Raw genomic sequence first — 19,441 nt, 5'->3', positions numbered from 1 at the left:
CCTTGAATGCCATTGGGATGACTGGGCTATCTGGTCAAGCTTTCTTTAAATGGATTTTTATACTCCATAGTTTCTCTGTTTTGTGGGGTTATATTGCTTATAATCATCCATCATCTTTTTCCATGAGATTTTTCAGATAAGTTTATTTTTGTACTTGGTGTTGCCTTTGGCACTTTTTCTTTTTTTGTTTAGGAAGCTGGACACTTACTAAGACACTTTCTGGACTCACTTTGTCTCCTTGTTGTGGCAATTACTCTCCATTGGTTGAACTTATGGTTCCAACAATCATAGTGTTGATATAATTTCTGTTGTCCATTTCCCGTTTTTATTTTTAGTAACATTGAAAATATTCATGGTTAATGTGTGGCACATTCTTTTATCAGTATTTTTGGGTTGTTACAAATTCTGATCTTAGCTCTGAGAAGTTGATGGACTCTATGCATAAAATACTACTGATTCAGGGATAACTCCTCAGCAGTAAGAAATATTTTCCTGTTTGTTATAATGTAGCTAATTTTATTCTTTAGGATGTTATCTGGGGCTTGCTGTATCCAGTACCTTTGCATTCTCTTTTTTTGTCGTTGTTTTTTTGTTTGTTTGTTTTGGTGAGGCAATGGGGGTTAAGTGACTTGCCCAGGGTCACACAGCTAGTAAGTGTTAAGTGTCTGAGGCCAGATTTGAACTCAGGTCCTCCTGAATCCAGGGCCGGTGCTCTATCCACTGCGCCACCTAGCTGCCCCTGCATTCTCTTTTTATGGAAAGTGTTCATGGGCAGCTAGGTGGCGCAGTGGATAGAGCACCGGCCCTGGATTCAGGAGGACCTGAATTCAAATCCGACCTCAGACACTTGACACTTACTAGCTGTGTGATCCTGGGCAAGTCACTCATTGCCCCCACAAAAAACAAAAAGAAAGAAAGAAAGAAAGAGAAAAAGAAAAAAAGGAAAGTGTTCATGATATAGACATATGAGGTTTCTTTATAATCTTGAACTCTTCAGCCTTTCTTGAATCATACTTTCACACATAATTCTCTTAATTCCCACCTTTTCAACCTTTACACTGAAGTTACCAAGTATTTGAGCATGTATTGATTTAATCTGGAGGGTCTTTAGAGTTCATAATAGAATTTCTCTATCACTTTGTCTTCAGCAACTCATATTGGTACAAAAGCTGCAGTTATTTTTAAGGTGGCATTTTTTGAAAATACTTATTTTTACTTCAATACATGGTGACCAAATATCCCATGAAATACCATTTCTTGCAGGCATCCTTTTATTTAGCAGCAACTTCCTTCTTCCTTTTGGATTTATTTATAGGAAGAATGTCAAGACTGGTATGATTTAGTGCTTCTAGCAATATGTCTGCTAATTGGTTATTGAACAAGGTTCTCTTTCCTTTTTTCTTTTACTTTTTTTTTGGTGGGATAATGGGGGTTAAGTGACTTGCCCAGGGTCACACAGCTAGTAAGTGTCAAGTGTCTGAGGCCAGATTTGAACTCAGGTCCTCCTGAATCCAGGGCTGATGCTTTATCCACTGTACCACCTAGCTGCCCCTGACAAGGTTCTCATAACAGCCATGTGGAATGTTCTTGATGATCTATGGGTGATTCTTAGCACCCTTTGTTCTCTTTTCTGTCACAGTGTCTCCATCACTGGTTGCATAAGATCAAAGGACAATTTTTCTTTATTTCATGGGTTGCCATGCCACCATGAGATGACCAGTCTGTTGGTGACTTGCCTCTCTGTAACTGGCTAGGTGAGTGCTTGTAAAAAAAAGATGATCTGCTGGGGCCATACTCATAGCCTTCCCAACATCATAGGACCTCCAGGGCTGCATCAGCATATTCTCAGTAAGCTCTGGGGGTTGGGGAGGCACCCCTATGGCATGATGAGGCACCAGAATAGGATTCTGTGGAAGATCTTAGACATGGTGAAAGAAGTTGGGCAACCAATCAATCAAATCACCCCAAGCATGGTAATTCTAGAAATAGAACATAGTAAGGTTCTAGGATTACCTTTCCTCCCTCCAATTGACTGCCAGGCTAGCCAGGCTGTTACATTCACTGAAGACTCTAGGGTTAGCCCTGATGGGTTAGAGGTTAGGTTTTTCTAAAAGCCCCCAACAATATTCTTCCTACCTTTATTGCCAGGTGATTAGTTAGTCAGCCAGAATGAATTAACTGTAAGCAAATGAGTACTGAATAAGGTGGAACTTAGTAAGAAAAGTTGGTACAAACCATCTCCCCAAAAGATTGGAGCACAGTGTCTCATAAATAGTATGGAGTCCAGGGGGAAGCAGGCTCATATTTGGTACAAGTGATAACTCTTGGTTAACAGAAGACCTTAATCCCTGCTCTGTGAGGTGCCCATGAAGTTTTCCTTGGGAATGGTGCAGTTGTCACTCTGGCCTCTTTGCTGAGCTGTAAATCTGTAACCAGTTTGTCTTTGGCTCACAAGGTAGACATTGCTGATCAGAAACATCCAGAGATATCACCACCAGATTGATGGTGATATAGAAAATAGGAATTCTTCCTGACCCCTAAGGTTCATGAGTTGCCCTGCCCCTGTCCAAGGCGTGAAAGGGTGACTGAGACTGAGACCAGATGGATCTGCCAAGCTTTCTGCTCGCCTACCTCCCCACACCCCACCACAACCACTTCCTTCTTATGGTTTTAGCTTCTTTCTGTCTGAATCTCTTTTGGGCCTGGATTTGCTTGCCCCTTTATAGACAATCCACAAGACATAAACAACTTTCCCAAGTCAATCAGGATTAACTTCCTATTACACCCCAGAAGGTGATAGAGTCTTATTCGAACATGTGAACAATCAAGGTGTTGTAGGTGTTTATCTTACATTCTCAAAAGGACCATGACATCAGGGTAATGCTTTGACTTGCACGGAATTGGATTTAAGTGAGGAAGGGCTGTGCAAGGTCATCTGGGTTCAGTGGCATGGTATATATCAGACAACTAGAGATGGCTCTGGATGTTTAAGGCAATTGGGGTTAAGTGACTTGCCCAGGGTCACACTTCTACTAAGTGTCTGAGGTGAGATTTTAACTCAGGTCCTCTTGACTCCAGGGCCAGTACCCTATCCACTGTATCACCTAGCTGCCCCAAGATATGTCCTTACTTAATAAATGCATCAGAACACTGCTTTAGGTGGGGTCAGGTGATTTTATTGATTGGCCTCAGTCTTACACTGATAATGACAAGGGTCAGGGGACTATGGGAAAAGAACCCAGGATGAGACTTCCCTACAAATCCTTAAAGGCTGGTTCCCCCCCCCCCACCCCCTGCCAAAGTCTGCTCCAGGGTGAACATCTCAAGCTGATCCCTATATAGCTCAGGCTCCTGTCTGCTCACCATGATGGTTGCCCTCCTCCAGACACTCCCCAGTTTATCAATGTCCTTTCTAAAATAGAGTCCCGGGGCAGCTAGGTGGCACAGTGGATAAAGCACCGGCCCTGGATTCAGGAGGACCTGAGTTCAAATCTGGCCTCAAACATTTGACACTTACTAGCTGTGTGACCCTGGGCAAGTCACTTAACCCTCATTGCCCTGAAAAAAAAAAAAAGGAAAACAGAGCCCCCAGAACTGAACAAAATACTCCAGATGCTGACCCAAGGAGACCAGCTCTACTCCCCTGATTTGTAGATGAAGCCATCGAGACCCTCAGAAGTTTGATGATTTGACTTTTTATAACAACCAAGCAAGGGGCTATCTGCAACAGACCCAAAGATCCCATTGGTTCCCTAGGAACAGGGATGTCAATTCTCTGCTGGCTCCCCGTAGGAGTAAGAGGTCTTGTGCAATGACTCCTAGAGATTAACTCTTCCTCTGTTACAGTAGGAGGATCAGAGCATTAGAGATGGGGAGTTGGAGGGATCTCAGTGGCCAGCCCTCTCATTTAACAGATGAGGAAACTGAGGCACAGGGAGGTTAGGTGACTTGAATGAATATGACACGTAGTAAGAAGCAAAACTGAAATTTGAATTCAGGTCCTGTGACTCGAAATTCAGCATTCTTTCCATGGCACAATGCTGTCTCAATCTGTATCTGCCCCTTCCTCCCCATCCACAATTCCCCGTCCTATTTATCTCGACTCGACCACTACAACAGTCTCCTAACTGTTTATTCAGGTTCTTTTCCTATCTCCCTTCATCTTTCACAGGGCTCCAAAGTTAATCTGACTGATGTAGTCACCATGGTGTGGTGGAAAGAGTGCTGGACCTGGAATGAACCAAGGGAAGAACAAGTACTTATATTGCCCACTATGTGCCAGGCACTGTGCTAAGTGCTTTATTGTATTTGATCCTTACAACAACCCATCAAGGTAGGTGCTGTTACATTTTACAGTTGAGGAAACTGATGCATACAAGGGAAGTGACCTGGCTGGGGTAAAATAGCTAACAACTGTCTAAGGCTGGATTCGAACTCAGGTTTTCCTGACTACAAACCCCATATTCTATTTACTGTGTTATCTATTGGGTGTCTGGAGCTTTGGGTTTGAATCCTGCCTCCCATGGTCAAGGGTATGCTGGTACATCCTTAGAGTTCATTTTGCTTAGAACTAATCCCTCCCTCTATCTAATTCCCCCTGCCCTTCTCTCCTTTCCCTCCTTTTTTCCTGTTAAGTGAAATGGATTTTTGAACCCAACAGTGTGTGTGTGTGTGTGTGTGTATTCTTTCTTCTTTTGAACACTTCAGATGAAACTGAGGTTCAACTATCAGCCATTCCTCTCTACCTTCTTCTTGTTTTGTTTTGTTTTGCTTTTTTTTTTTTGCAGGGCAATTGGGGTTAAGTGACTTGCCCAGGGTCACACAGCTAGTAAGTGTTAAGTGTCTGAGGCCAGATTTGAGCTCAGGTCCTCCTGAATCCAGGGCTGGTGCTCTATCTACTGCGCCACCTAGCTTCCTCTCTTCTTGTTTATATAGGTGTCTATGCATGCTGATTATGTGAGATAATTTCCCTTACCTTCCTTTCCTCCAGGGTATAATCCTTTTCCCTTTTCTTTCCATTTTCCCCTTAAAATAACTATAACATAATAGGACCACTCCCAGGCTTTGCCTAGTTTGACTCCTTCTATGAATCCTGGTGATGAGAGGGTTCAGAGGGGACACGTATCATCTCATATTTGAATGTAAGCAGTTTATCCTTGTTTGTTTTTTTATAATTTTTTATTCATATTTTACTTTTTTATGTTTCTCTTTACTCCTGTGTTTGAACTTCAAAGTTTCTATACCACTCTGGTCTTTCCATCAGGAATGCTCAGAAGTCCTCTATTTCATTAAATACCCATTCTTGCCCCCTTCATTGCATTATACTCAGTCTTGTTGGGTAAGTTATTCTTGGCTATAAGCCCTTCTCCTTTTTTTCCTGGAATATTTATTCCAAGTTCTATGCTCCTTTATAGTGGTGGCTGCTAAATCATATGTGATCCTGTGGCTCCCCCATACTTGAATTCTTTCTGGCTGCTTGCAGTCATTTTTCCTTGATGGGGAAACAATGGATTTTAGCTGTGATGTTCCTGGGAGATTTCATTCTGGTGTTTCTTTTAGGAGGTAAGCAGGGGATTCTGTTTATTTCTACTTTGCCTTCTGGTTTTAAGAGGTCTTGGTCATTTTCTTTTCTTTTCTTTTCTTTTTTTGTGGTGGGACAATGGGGGTTAAGTGACTTGCCCAGGGTCACATAGCTAGTAAGTGTCTGAGGTCGAATTTGAACTCAGGTCCTCCTGAATCCAGGGCCAGTGCTTTATACACTGCACCACCTAGATGCCCCCCTGGTCATTTTCTTTTAAGATTTCCTGAAACAGTATGTATAGATTACTTTTTTGGGCAAGGCATTTTTTTTTTTTTTGCTAATAAGATGGGATTTAACAAAGAAATGTTTTATACTTGGCTTCCAAATGTACTTAATTTTTGTCTTTATATTTTCAATTCCTGATAGATTGCCTACACATAAAAATTATTTAATAAATATCAATAAATCATTGAATTGAAGAAATCAACTTCAGAAGAACAAAAGGATATGGAGGTGGCTCTATAATACTTACTGGGGAGGGGAGTTAGTGTGAGGGTTTAGCAGAGTGCAAGATTAATACCAGCTAAATTTTTTATATAACAGCCAAAAAAGTTGATACATTGAGAAATGTAATGACCAGAGCTAGAGATATATTATTCTTACTATACTCTAAAAACATACTGTACTATACTATACTGTACTTTACTATACTTACTATATAATATAATACTATGCTTACTGTATTATACTATGCTATGCTATACTATATTATATTATACTTACTATACTATACTTACCCTACTTTACTTATACAATACTACACCAGACTATACTTAATATACTCAACTATACTTACTCTACTCTACTTATTATACTGTATTATACTTACTCTACTGTGTAATTTAAGATTCTAAATGTGGATTCTAATCTGTTCCCCCAGTTTTGGGGGAAACTGACTAAAATCACTGATAAAACGAGTTTAGGTTTTTAAGGGTTTATTGGAAAATAGAAAGAAAAAGATTGAGAACAGAATTCCAACAGCCTGGCATTCTTATCTTTCCTCAAATTTCCTGTGAAGTCCTCTGCCACCACCACCACCAAGTCAGGAACCCAAAAGCCCAAGAGCTCTCCGCGCAGGCTCCCTCCCCTCCTTCCTGTCTCCTCCCAGAAAATAGGAGGCTCCTCAAGTTGATTGGCTGGTAGCCTTGATAGACAGCACCCATGAGCAAACGTCCTGATGCCAAGGAAAAGCCACAATGTCTCTGAGGCATTTTCCTCATGGTGGAGCTTTCCCACAGCAAGTCTCCAGTAGGTGGCATCATTCCAATCATTACACTACACTACTTACTATACTAAACTATACTATACTTACCCTACTCTACTTATACAGTACTACACTAGACTATACTTACTATACTAAATTATACTTACTCTACTCTACTTATTATAATATACTACAATATACTATACTTACTCTATACTACTTATTATATTATGCTATACTATACTATATTATAATTACTATACTATACTTATTATACTATACCATACTTACTATACTATTGTGATGTTTAAAATCTAATGTGTGGTTGGCTTACCTGCCCCCAGTGTGTGTGTGTGTGTGTGTGTGTGTGTGTGTGTGTGTGAGAACCAACTAAGTTTACTGATAGATTTGGCAATAGCCCAGGCTTTTAAGTATTTATTAAAATATATTAGGGGTTAGCAGAGAGAGAGATAGAGAGAAAGCTGCCTTCACTTAACTATTCAAGAGAGTGAATTTCAGCAAGTTAGCAAACCTGGCTACCTTCCTCTTTTTTCTGCCACCGCCAGCTCCTTTCTGAACCAAAGAGAGCTATCCTCAGCAGCTTCTCCCAGAAGCTCCCTGTGGAACAGGAAGCAGGGCAGTCCCCACACACAGCTCCAAGCTAATTGGCTGGTCCATTGATTGACTTGGCTTACAGGTGGTCTATGAATAGAGGTAACTTCCAGACTCCAGGCAGCTTCTGGAGGGACGCTAGTTACATGCTCTCTTTTCAGGGGGGCATCACCCTGGTTCTCACAATGTCTTTCTCAGCAGGGGGTGGCACCCTGATTTTCACACTATATTATAATTACTATGCTATACTATACTATAGTACACTCTGCTCTGCTATGATATGCTAGCTCTTGTTTCTTCTCTAGCACTCTCATTCCATTTATTTTTTTAAGCCATGTTAAACTCTTTGAAAATATTCACTTTGTCTCCTGCAGGAATTGTAGTTGAGTTTGTGCCTAAGCTGTTTTTTTCTGAGGCTTTGCTCAGAGCTATTTTAGAGTCATTCTCTCCTTCTGGGTTTGTGCTTTGAGTGTCCCTGTCCCCGTGGTGGGGTTCTTGTTTGTTTGTTCGCCTGCTTGTTCTTCCAGCTACTTCTAGACTTTACACTTGATGTGAGGGCTGGGCTCTGCCACACTTCTGGAGGGAAGGTCTGGGGTGGTGCCATTGCTGCTTTCTTTGGGTAGTGAGTGTTGTATCATTCTAGGATCTCAGGGACTTGCAAGCTTTCAGTGTTCCCAAGGGGGTCTGATGGGGGGGGGCGGCGCGGATCTGATTGCTGCCCCCTGCAGGGTTTGGGTCTGTGTGAACTTATAGTTCTTCTAGGCTCTGCCCTTGTCAGTAGGATGGAAAGCTCCATTGGTTCAGTGACAGAATGGTAGGAGTCCCCTTTGGTATAGATTTCTTGCTGTGGGCATTCCTCTGCAGGCTTGAATTTGAGCCATACCACTGCGACTGCTGACTTCTGAATTTCCTCCTTTCTAGGTACAACTCTCAAGACCTCTCTACATGGGAAAGGCAACCCCATTGCCTAGCTGCATCATGCACAGAAGGTTCCCTTCTCACTCTGCTCTGGATCTGTGTCCCAGGATTGGACAACAAGACTGACACTTGGCATTTGTCCTCAGTTGGGATCTACTGGTGCCTTGGTACAGGTCTCAGACCTCCTTTTGTGTGAGTGTACAGATTCTCTGACATTTGTTTTTGCTTTTGTTTTTGTTTTTGTTTTGTTTTGTTTGTTTTTTTAGTGAGGCAATTGGAGTTAAGTGACTTGCCCAGGGTCACACAGCTAATAAGTGTCAAGTGTCTGGGGCTGGATTTGAACTCAGGTCCTCCTGACTCCAGAGCAGGTGCTCTATCTATTGCACCACCTGGCTGCCCCGTAGTGTACATAGTGCCCCTGGGTACTGAAGTGCTCCATACAACATATACTCCTGCCTTGACTCTATCACCGGAGTCTACACACCTCTCCAACTGTATTCTTATGTTAACTTGGGTTGGACAATGGACTCATTGTGGCTTCCATCAGGATTCAGTCTGGTACATTATGTAGATCTGTATGGAGGGGTTATGGATGGGAGTTCAGCTGCATTGCTTCCTTCTGCTCCACCACCTTGGCTCTGCCCCCTGCTGTCATAATAGTGGTTTGAGCACTCACTGGTATTCTGGGATAAGCATTTTCTTAGAGTCCTAAGTGTGATTTAGACAATCATGATGATTGAGGTGGAAGGAGAACTTGAGTCATGCTGGGTCATTTTAAAAGAGACAATCACAGCCTTTAAGAGAACAGAGGGGCAGTTGGGTGGTGTAGTGGATAGAGTGTGGGACCTGGAGTCAGAAGGACCTGAGTTCAAATGTGACCTCAGACACTTACTAGCTATGTGACCCCAGAAAGTCACTTAACCTCAATTGCTACCCCGCCCCCCCCCAAAAAAAAAGAGAGAGAACAGATAGGAAGGAGCAAGGAGACCGTGTTCCTAGGCTTGCTTGGGACCTAATGGACTGGACTAGACAGAAAGCATTAGTAGCTCAGGGGCAGCAACCAAAAGAAAAGACCAAAAGGAAGGCAGAGTTGCTGGCAGAGAAGGAAGAGGTCAGGATGGCCCACGGGTCCTCTGCAGCTGTTTGGGAAGAGCAGACTCAGGCTGGAGTCACACTCCCCTCTTCAAGGACTGAGGGAAGCTCCCCAAACTTCTCCTCCCCATGCTTATCCAGGAGCAGATGCTGGAATATACTCTGTTCACTTCTTTTACTCAGAGGGTTCCTGTATCTTTAATTTTTACCTTGAGCTCAGAGAGGACAGAGGTTAACTGGAAATACAAAGAAACTTACATTTGGGCAGAGATCCAAACTTCTGTTTGAATGTTAGGAAATTTTCCCAACTGGGGGCTATGAGCTATCGTGATTATACCAATAGCTTTTTACTTGATATAAAGTCCATAAATAGCAAAGGACCAAGTGAACCTGAAGGCATTTTCCCCCCTTTTTCCTCTCCTAGCCCCCAAATGAGTTAATTATTGTAATAGAGAGCTGTTGATTATCTCTCTCTCTCTCTTTTTTTTTTTTGGTGAGGCAATTGGAGTTTAGTGACTTGCCCAGGGTCACACAGCTAGTAAGTGTCAAGTGTCTGAGGCCAGATTTGAACTCAGATCCTCCTGACTCCAGGGCCAGTGCTCTATCCACTGTGCCACCTAGCTGCCCGATTATAGCTCTCGAGAGAAAGGAGGTCAGTGATCCTAAACCACCTCGCAAGGAAAGGATATATGCAACACCTGAGAAAGATTCAGTTCCATCTCTCTCCAAGAGTGAGGAAAGAAGAGAAAGGATCAAGCACTGGTCAGTCAGCTCTCCTTATCCCCAGCAGCATCTAGTTTGATGAAGAAATCACGTCTGCTTCTCCCTCCATTGCACGGCATACAAATGTTCCCCACCATGCTTCTCTCTTCTAGTTCCTGGATTTCCTTATGATAGCACAGTTCCTTAATAGACGAGGTTATCCCATAGTTCCCTCTACCTATCCTTTCTCTATAGAAAAGAAGCACGTGCTTCCAAAGCCATCTCTGAGCCATTGATTGATCCCACTGAATCTCAGTGATACCTGCCTCCTTTTGTTAGGACCCCTAGCTTCTATTGTGTAAGCTCTGGACAAGTTAACGGGTAGATGTAAAGGGTTTTATGTAAAAATGTAAAGGCCAAGGGTTTCATTCCTGGCTGCTTTCTTGGATTGTGTCCCCATGAATTCTTGAGTGTCTCAAATGTTAATCTTCTTTGTTTACTCTAGCTACTCTATGGGGTGTCTAGTTTGGGTCTTAGACACGCAGTCCTCTCCTCAGTCTCTTGCATGACTTATAGGAACAGGGAGTGTGGGATTCCCTCATCTCTCTTTCCCTTCAAAGGATCAGGAAGGTGAGCAGGGGAAGTGAGGAGATGATTGGGTGAAGGGCTCTGTGAGATGCAGCACTTCACAGCTCTGAGATCTTACGTTACATTTAATTAAGCAATCCAGCTAGAGAAGAGTGAATTGCCTATGACGCACTAATATGGTTAGTCAGTGACAGGAAATTTACTAGAGGTGGCATGGGAGCTAGAACCATAGAGATCTCCAGATTTTAATAAATCCAAGGCCACATTTTGTATCTTCCCCCTAGATGCATTCAGAACCCCGGTCAGGAAGTGTATCTTTTTGCCCGACTCTTGGAAACTGAGGGGCTTGGTGGGGCTGGGCTGCTTGGGCAGGCACCAAGCGGACAGGAGCATAGGGATGGTGGCTGCAGTAGAGCGCCATCTGCTGGTGAATGGAAAAGCGACGCTTTCTTTGTATAGGTCTCTAGAAGGCAGGATCTGGCTGCTCTATGTATCCCTGCACATGCAGCTTGTGCCAGTCACAAACGAGGTTGTGGCGGTTGGCTGTCAGTTCCCAGGCCCAGACCTAAGGTCATAGGTCTTCTGGGCTGAACTATTGTCTTTATGCTCTTCCTTCTATTTTTTTTTTGGGGGGGGCAATGGGGGTTAAGTGACTTGCCCAGGGTCACACAGCTAGTAAGTGTCAAGTGTCTGAGGCCAGATTTGCACTCAGGTCCTCCTGAATCCAAGGCCAGTGCTCTATCCACTGAGCCACCTAGCTGCCCCCAGCATCAACTTAAATCAAGGAATAAGCATTTATCAACTGCCTCCTATGTGCCCCAGCACGTTTGAGTACAAATATAAAAGTGAAGCAGCTCCTGACCTCAGGGAGCTTAAAGTCTACTAGGACAAGACTTCTTAACCTGGGCCCCATGATCTCCCCCCACCTCCTTCCTTCCTCCCTCCCTCTCTTATTTTATATAGATTTTACATATATTATATATTACAAACTATATATAATAGTTTTTGTTCAGTTGTTTCAGTCTTGTCCAACTCTTTGTGACCCCATTTTGGGGTTTCTTGACGATGATACTGTATTGGTTTGCTATATCCTTCTCCAGCTCACTTTATAGATAAGGAAACTGAGGCAGCAAGCAGGGTTAAGTGACTTACCCAGGGTGACGTGGCTAGGAAGTATCTGAGGCCAGATTTGAACTCAGGGATATGAATTTTCCTGACTCCAGGTCTGGCACTATCCACTGTATCCTCTAACTGCCTTATATAATCTATATTATATTGAATATAGATTTACATATATAATATAGCATATATGATTTTGTATGGATTATATATAATCCATAAAGATTTATGTATCTTAAAAAAGAAGTTTTAGAAATGTTTATATGTACACATATGCATATATAGATATAAACTGTATTTCAATACAGTTCATTTCCTTTGTAATCCTGTGCATTTTATTTTATACCTGTGAAAACCCAATTCTGAGAAAGGGTCCATAGGCTTCACCAGACTCCCAAAGGGTTCTATGACCTAAACAAAAGGTTAAGAACCCCCGTACTAAGGACATAATCATGTTAAAGACAAATCAAATACACTATACATACAAAATAAATCTACACTAATGGGAGGGTACTCATAAAAAGGCCTCTTGGTTGAAAACTAAAGATTTACATCGAAAACTGCTCTATTCCCCTCTAGTGTGTCTATAAAGCTGACACAAATTCCAAGTTTAATGATAATAGTGGAGAACTAGTCAACTTCCTAACTTCCTTTAGGAAAAGACTTTGAATTCTTGAGATAAATGATATTATCTGTGCACAATGCACTAAGAAGCAACACATTCTCTTATCTTGAATGGATAAAGTCTGGGCCATTATGGTTAATCAAATACTTGTTAACAGTGAATCATTAGTTATTGGCAGACACTACCTAACCTGGTTAATTGATCCACTGAAAAGACAACATTTTAGGTGAAACAACATCATAGGGGACCGTTATTTTCACAGCAATAGTCTTGTAAATGGGAGGTAGGTTTATAGGCAACCAAAATTTCTAGGACAAAGGTCTCAAATTTGTCTTTTTAGGATGCTGCATCTTTAAGAATGAACCATGCAGCTGGCTGGGTGGGTAGGTGTGGGCAACAAGCCAGCAGTATGGAACCTTGCCTTGTGCAATGATCGGAGGAGCCTTGAGGTTTGCAGTGTTTGGGTGGGCATTTATATGGTAAGGGTTGCAAAGTACCTGAGCTGTGCGGTGCCTGGGACATCCTTAGCTCCCATGATAGGTCTTCCTACAAAGGACAGCTCTTCCACGCCTGATGCACAGTGTGCGGCTGCATCTACCCTCTGCATTCATCATTAATGGCTAGAGAATATAATCAGTTCCAAACAAAGGCATTTCTTGAAATGACTCAGTAAGAAAAGCACCATGGAGATCTTTTCTGTTAACACTTCCCCTATAATTCCGGAGTTCATTCTCCAACAAATTCACCCAGCTCCAGGGGGGAGAGCCTATGCAGACAGGCATACACGTGTAGGGAACATGTATGGCAGGTGCACACAGACAGGGCCACAGGCATGGAGGGCCGTGACCAGGCAAACACGGGGCATGTCCGCTCACACTTCCCAGGCTGCCTAGCGGCTGCTGCCTTCCAAAGATGTTAGGACACACGGCTTCTGCTCCCTGCTGGTCTCCACCAGATGCTGCTCAGCTGGATGGATACACAGTGGCTCCTAAACGCTGCTTGGTAGGAGTCTCTACTGGCTCCAGTTTTGGCTCAGTTGGAGTCCTTGCTCTCTTCCTCACGGGAGGGGCCGCCATGTTCCCAGCTTCTCCAAAGCTCAGAGCTTAGTTCTCTTGTTAGAGCAAGAAAAACTTGCCCGGGCCCTGGCAGATGCCTCCCCCCTCTTAGGCTCAGCTACTGCTCCTTCACCTTCCCCGCAGGGCCCTGTGCCAACCTCTTTAGAAAAAAGAGGAGAAGTGTTATCCCAGCTGCCTTTGCTCCTCCCCACCCTCTGCCCCATCCCGGTCACCCTGTATCTGCTCTGCTGGTGTTTTGTGTACATCCATAACCATGGGGTCTGCTCCTGGGAGCAAGGCCAGGAGCCCTCTGCTACTGGACCCACGGAAACTAGCCCCTCTTTGCATAATCAGAGGCTTCCAAGCACTGCCCGCTAGCCCCTCTTACCTCCACCAGGTTACCCAGGCATCAGCCTAGGCAGTGTCACAGGAAGCCTGGGCATTCGAATGTGTCCACCTTTGTGCTCAGCTCTACAGTGTATCTTTCTGGCTCATGGTTTATGCGATGACCAGGGTTCGAATAATCCTTAATCTGTCACAAATCAATTGGATAGGGGCTTTCTCCCTCTCTAATCGGCTCCACTCCCCTAGCCTGAACTGATGGAAAACATCTCTTATTCCTTTTCTTGGGAGGTTTGGTTCTCCTCTTAGAATGGAAGATGTTTGAGGGTAAGGCCCATTTGGCTTTTGCCTTTATGTTTCCCGTGCCTGCACACAATAGGCACTTAATAAATGCTTATTAATTGGTTGATGGATTGATTCTTCTTCCTGGTGCAGGTCTTGGGCCCCTTGTTCAAAGGCCTCACCCTTACTTATGGTGATTATTCCATATACTTCCTGTTTGCAATCTTTGAAGGTCAGACCACAAACAGGTAAAGGTTATTTGCCTAATAATTGCCAAATCACTCTAGAATTTTCTCAGTTTTTAAATCTTAGGTCATTTTAATTCTCCTAGGTAGATGAGTGGGTAGAGAAAAAAGTACAGATACAAGCTAAGCCCTCGAGCCATTGTTCCTGTCACCTGCTCTCTGACCCTTCAGAGGCAGATTTGGCCAAAGTCAGAAACATTTTTTTTTGCCCCACATTCTGACATCTGTCATCTCATTTGGACCTTACAACAACCCTGTGAAGTGCCACAAATATTGGTCTTCCTACTTTAGAGATGAGAAATCAGCCCTCAGACCAGTTAAGTGACTTGCCCAGGGTCACACAGCTAGTAAGTGTCAAGTGTCTGAGGACAGGTTTGAACTCAGGTCCTCCTGAATCCAGGGCCGGTGCTCTATCCACTGTGCCACCTAGCTGCCCCCTCCCCCTTTTCTTTTCATGATATCTCAGTGTTGTGGAAGGAGGTTGAGTCCAGAGGCCAATAGTGTCCCCTGGGCCCTTATTATATCCCAGGTCCTTGGTCTAGGGACAGTACTTGATAACAAGGTAGAAAAAAAATACCGCACAGGGGAAACACCACCTGGCCTAGGGTGAGCTTCAGCCTTTTCACATGTGATCAAAGTTTTGTCTTGACACTATTTAAACCCCAGCTCAAGGTCAGCCATAGCAAGGGGTCAGGTCTCTCTATTCCAACAGAAGCACCAATTTGCATAGAACAAATTCCTGGTGTCAGATGTTAAATTCCCTGGGAACTGACACATCCTACTGTCCAGGATTCCAGAATGCAGGCCCCATCCGTGTCATCTTAAACTCAATTCATCTCCCTATGTTTCACCATCCAGGCAAAATTCCCAGTTCTCCACTGTTGGCTTGAGAACAATTACAACCATCTAGGGCCATCTTGAGAGTATTTTCTTATCTCTCTATCCATATATTCTTCAGTATAGCCTGTAGCCCCAAATCAACTATTTGTATTATTCATTATGTCATCATAGGGAATCCTTTGAACCCAGGACCCAGAAACTTTGGGTCAAAAAGTAAGAATCCTCATGTGGTTCTTGTTTTATTGGTGAGAGGCAGCACAGTGTTAGAGAGCCAGTCTCGAACCCAGAAATAGCTGAATTTAGATTCCTCCTCTGACGCATGTTGTCTTATGTGATTCTAGACAAGCCACTTAACCTCATTCCCTTACCTTCTCTAAGAATATTGTGACGAGTCAAATTAAATGTGGTGGACTTATTACTATCCCAAGTGTAGGGAAAATCAGCTGGAGTTTCTAATATATTTGTTAATTAGAAATGAGAGGCTATTGCACCAGTTTGGGGCATTAAGCATTTATTCAAGTATATTAGATATTAGTAAAGAGAGAACACATGGAGTTCAGAAAGTTCAGAAGCTCTACATACCTAGAACAAGGCGCTTCCCCTACCACTTCAGAGTCTCAGGCCAAAAAGAGGAAGTTCCTCTGCCTGCCAGAGTGGAAGTTACCTGTGGTCAGGAAGAGAGGTGGTCCCTACACACCACTCCAAGCTAATTGGTCAGCATCCCTTGAATCTATTGGTTCAATGGATTTGTGGGCAGTCCATGAGTAGAACGTGCTGATGTCAGAGACAGAGAACACACCCCCTAGCAGGAACAAGGCTTTCAGGTAGGTGTGATTTTAAATGAGGTAACTTCCTGACTCTGGGCTGACCTTAAGAAAGGTCAGGCCTGGGGCAGCTAGGTGGCACAGTGGATAAAAAGCACCAGCCCTGGATTCAGGAGGACCTGAGTTCAAATATGGCCTCAGACACTTGACACTTACTAGCTGTGTGACCCTGGGAAAGTCACTTAACCCTCGTTGCCCAGCAAAAAAAAAAAAAAGGAAAGAGAGTAAAGAAATTGAGTGATGCATTGACAAAAACTAAAGGGGGCGGTCCCCTTTAGGAGGTGGATTTTACAAATAGTGTATGTAATGGGAAAAGGAAAACAGGAAAATGTCTATTTGAGTCTTTGAAAGTCTTATCTCAGATGGCTCTTGGAATGTCATCTGTGTATAGCTCTGGATTCTGGCTCTGGATTCTGGGCACGGTCTCAGGTGTGCTTGTAGAGTTTAAGTCTCTCAGGTGTGAATGGAATTTGTAATCAGGTACCCGGGGAACACTGGGGATTGAGTGGTTCTCCATGCTGCTGGAAGGTTACCTACAAAATTGATCTTAACACAACTTTAAATGGCCTTGTCAATAACCAAAAATCTCAAAGACATATGTCTAAGAAGGTTAAGAACTCCTCCCAGAATTTTACAAATGAGACAGTTTAGGGGGCAGCTAGGTGGCGCAGTGGCTAGAGCACCAGCCCTGGAGTCAGGAGGACCTGAGTTCAAATCTGGCCTCAGATGCTTGACATTTACTAGCTGTATGACCCTGGGCAAGTCGTTTAACCCCAATTGCCTCACTGAAACAAACCAAAAAAACCAAATGAGACAGTTTAGGCCCAGAGAGGTGAAGGGACTCACTCAGTCCCAGAGATGGTGAGTGGCTGAGTGGGGATTCTAATTGAGGTCCTCTGACTGCAGATTTGGGTCCCCTGTACCCCAAACTTCTGTTTTTATTTTATTTTAAAACTCTTGCCTCTTTCCCTTTATGATTTAGAAGGAATGAAAACAGGTGTGAGGGAGAGGCAGTTAGGTGCCTCAGTAGCTGGAGAACTGAGCCTGGAATCAAAAAGATTTGAGTTCAAATCTGACCTCAGGTACTTAGCAGCTGGATGACTCTGGGCAAGCCATTTAACCATTTGCTTTTGAGAAGCATATCCGGAAGAAAACCCCATGGCCAGTATGCTCCTTCGGATCAAGAAGAGTGGGACACGACTGAACAACAATAGGTTGTATCCATCAGTTCATTGCCTGTGTTGGACCTGGGGCTGCTCAGATCAAGACTTCCCCATAGTCAGGGAACCCATCTGGTCTCTCTGTTGACAGCTAACCAGGAAGGAAAGAAAGGCTCCACCTTCCCTTCCCCCACCTCGGTTTTAGCCATAGACCCTTCAGGGCCTTAAGTATAAGGGATTATTATAAAGCAATGTTGGCAAGAGCAACTTGTACCGGGCATTCACACATTTCAAACACAGTTTACAATGTTTAAAGAATTCGAAAACACCTAGTTCCACACTTGAGAGGCATATTTGATGCTTAATCCACGCTGAGCACAGGTAATGCTTTCCTGGGTCCTCAGGAGAGAGTTCTACTCAATGAGCATTTACCAACCACCTTCTCTGCGCAGGACATTGGAGCACAAAGGAAACAGGCCATGCCTCCTAGTAGCTTATGGTCTCCTGGAGGGAAGCCAAACACACACACAGATGTGGCCTCTCGCTCAAGGCCCCAGGTTCAAAGTCCACGTGGAGCGGGCCTTTTGTGGGGGTGGCCTCTTTATTTCACTTTCTTTACGCCTCCCCCAGAATGGACTCCGTGAAAATCTTAGGATAAAGCTCACACCTTGGTTTCCCCTGACGTGTATCACGGGGCTGCTGGCTCATGTCCCCGGAGGCCTTTCTGATGAGGGCATTTGGGAAGGGAGGCAGGAGCCAGTTTTCAAAGGGCTTTAAATAAGAGACGGGGGAGATAGTTTTTTATCTTTGAGCCAACAGGGATCATCCAAGATTCCTGACCAGAACATGATGTATTTGAGGCAGATTGTCATGAGAACCGTGGAGAGACAGGGGAGGAAGTGGAGGCAGGGAGGCCCTTGAGGAGGGGACCGGACCATTTTCAGCAAGAGGTGATGTGGGCTTGCTCAGGGGAGCAGCTGTGTGAATGGAGAGTGAGTGTGAGGGAGCCAGGAAGGTGAAAGAGGGGAAGCTTTTCTTTATTTTTTCTGGGTAGTTTTTTTTGTGTGTGTTCGTGTCTTTTTTCACATGACTGATACGGAAATACGATTTGTATGAGTGCACCTGTATTACCCATATCAAATGGTTTGTTAGGGAGGGGGCAAGGGGAGGAAGAAGGGAACTTGGAATTTGAAATTTTAAAAAATGAATGTTAAAAATTGTTTTTAGGGGGCAGCTAGATGGCACAGTGGATAAAGCACTGGCCCTGGATTCAGGAGGACCTGAGTTCAAATCTGGCCTCAGACCCTTGACACTTTCTAGCTGTGTGACCCTGGGCAAGTCACTTAACCCTCATTGCCCCACCAAAAAAAAAAATTGTTTTTACTTAAAGTCACCATTGCAGATGCCTAATCAATCATCTCTATTTGAATAAATTGATTGCAAGTATTAAAAATTGTTTTTATATGTAATTGGGAAAATATTCAAAAATATTTTAAAAGGAGGTGAAGCTAAAATCATCAAGTTTTGGAAAGTTGTAACCTTTCAGCACCTCAACCTTCAGTGGTCACCCCATTGTTCCTATGGACAAGAGCTCATTATTAGAGGCTCCTAGCTGATGGAAGCCTGGGTTATTAGACATTCCAGCCTGACATGTTCTCTTCTTTCCGATTTTGCCCCAACTATTTCTTGTTTCTCTCTGAATTATCTGAATTATCAGGGGTGTCTCTGATTTGGGAATAGCTTTTTAATTTCAACTCAGGTTCTATAAATGGCTAAGCTGGAAAACCCAAAGACCCCACTGGGGCCAGGGACACTGTCTTCACCCCACCTGCAGCTGTCCAAATCTATTTTTGAAAGTCCATGGCATAGCTCACATATACTTTAAAGCCATATTCAAGTTCATTTACACCATGGGTCATTGAAGGGACAGAGTCTATTAAGTATTTAGCATATTTATAAAGCTGCTCTAACATATCACTAATATAAAGGGAAGAAAAAATGGCCCATGCTTACTGCCAACTCTGCACCATAGAAGACGAGTTAATTACAGGTTCTGGGCATTAACTTTGAATGACTCCAGTGGCAGTGCTTTGTCTCATTGCACTAGGGTTGTTTTCGTGTGTTAATATGAAATGCAGTAGATCATTCTCCAGGAACTGAGATTTTAAAAATTTACATGATCATGCTGCATAATTTAGCACAAATTCCTTGCTTCTTCCCTTAGATGACATTCTATCTCCTGCCTCCAGGCC

The sequence above is a fragment of the Dromiciops gliroides genome, chromosome 4 (genome assembly GCF_019393635.1).
Source record: "Dromiciops gliroides isolate mDroGli1 chromosome 4, mDroGli1.pri, whole genome shotgun sequence".
NCBI lineage: Eukaryota > Metazoa > Chordata > Mammalia > Microbiotheria > Microbiotheriidae > Dromiciops > Dromiciops gliroides.
The sequence above is the reverse complement of the archived record's forward strand: the minus strand, read 5'-3'. Positions refer to the sequence as shown.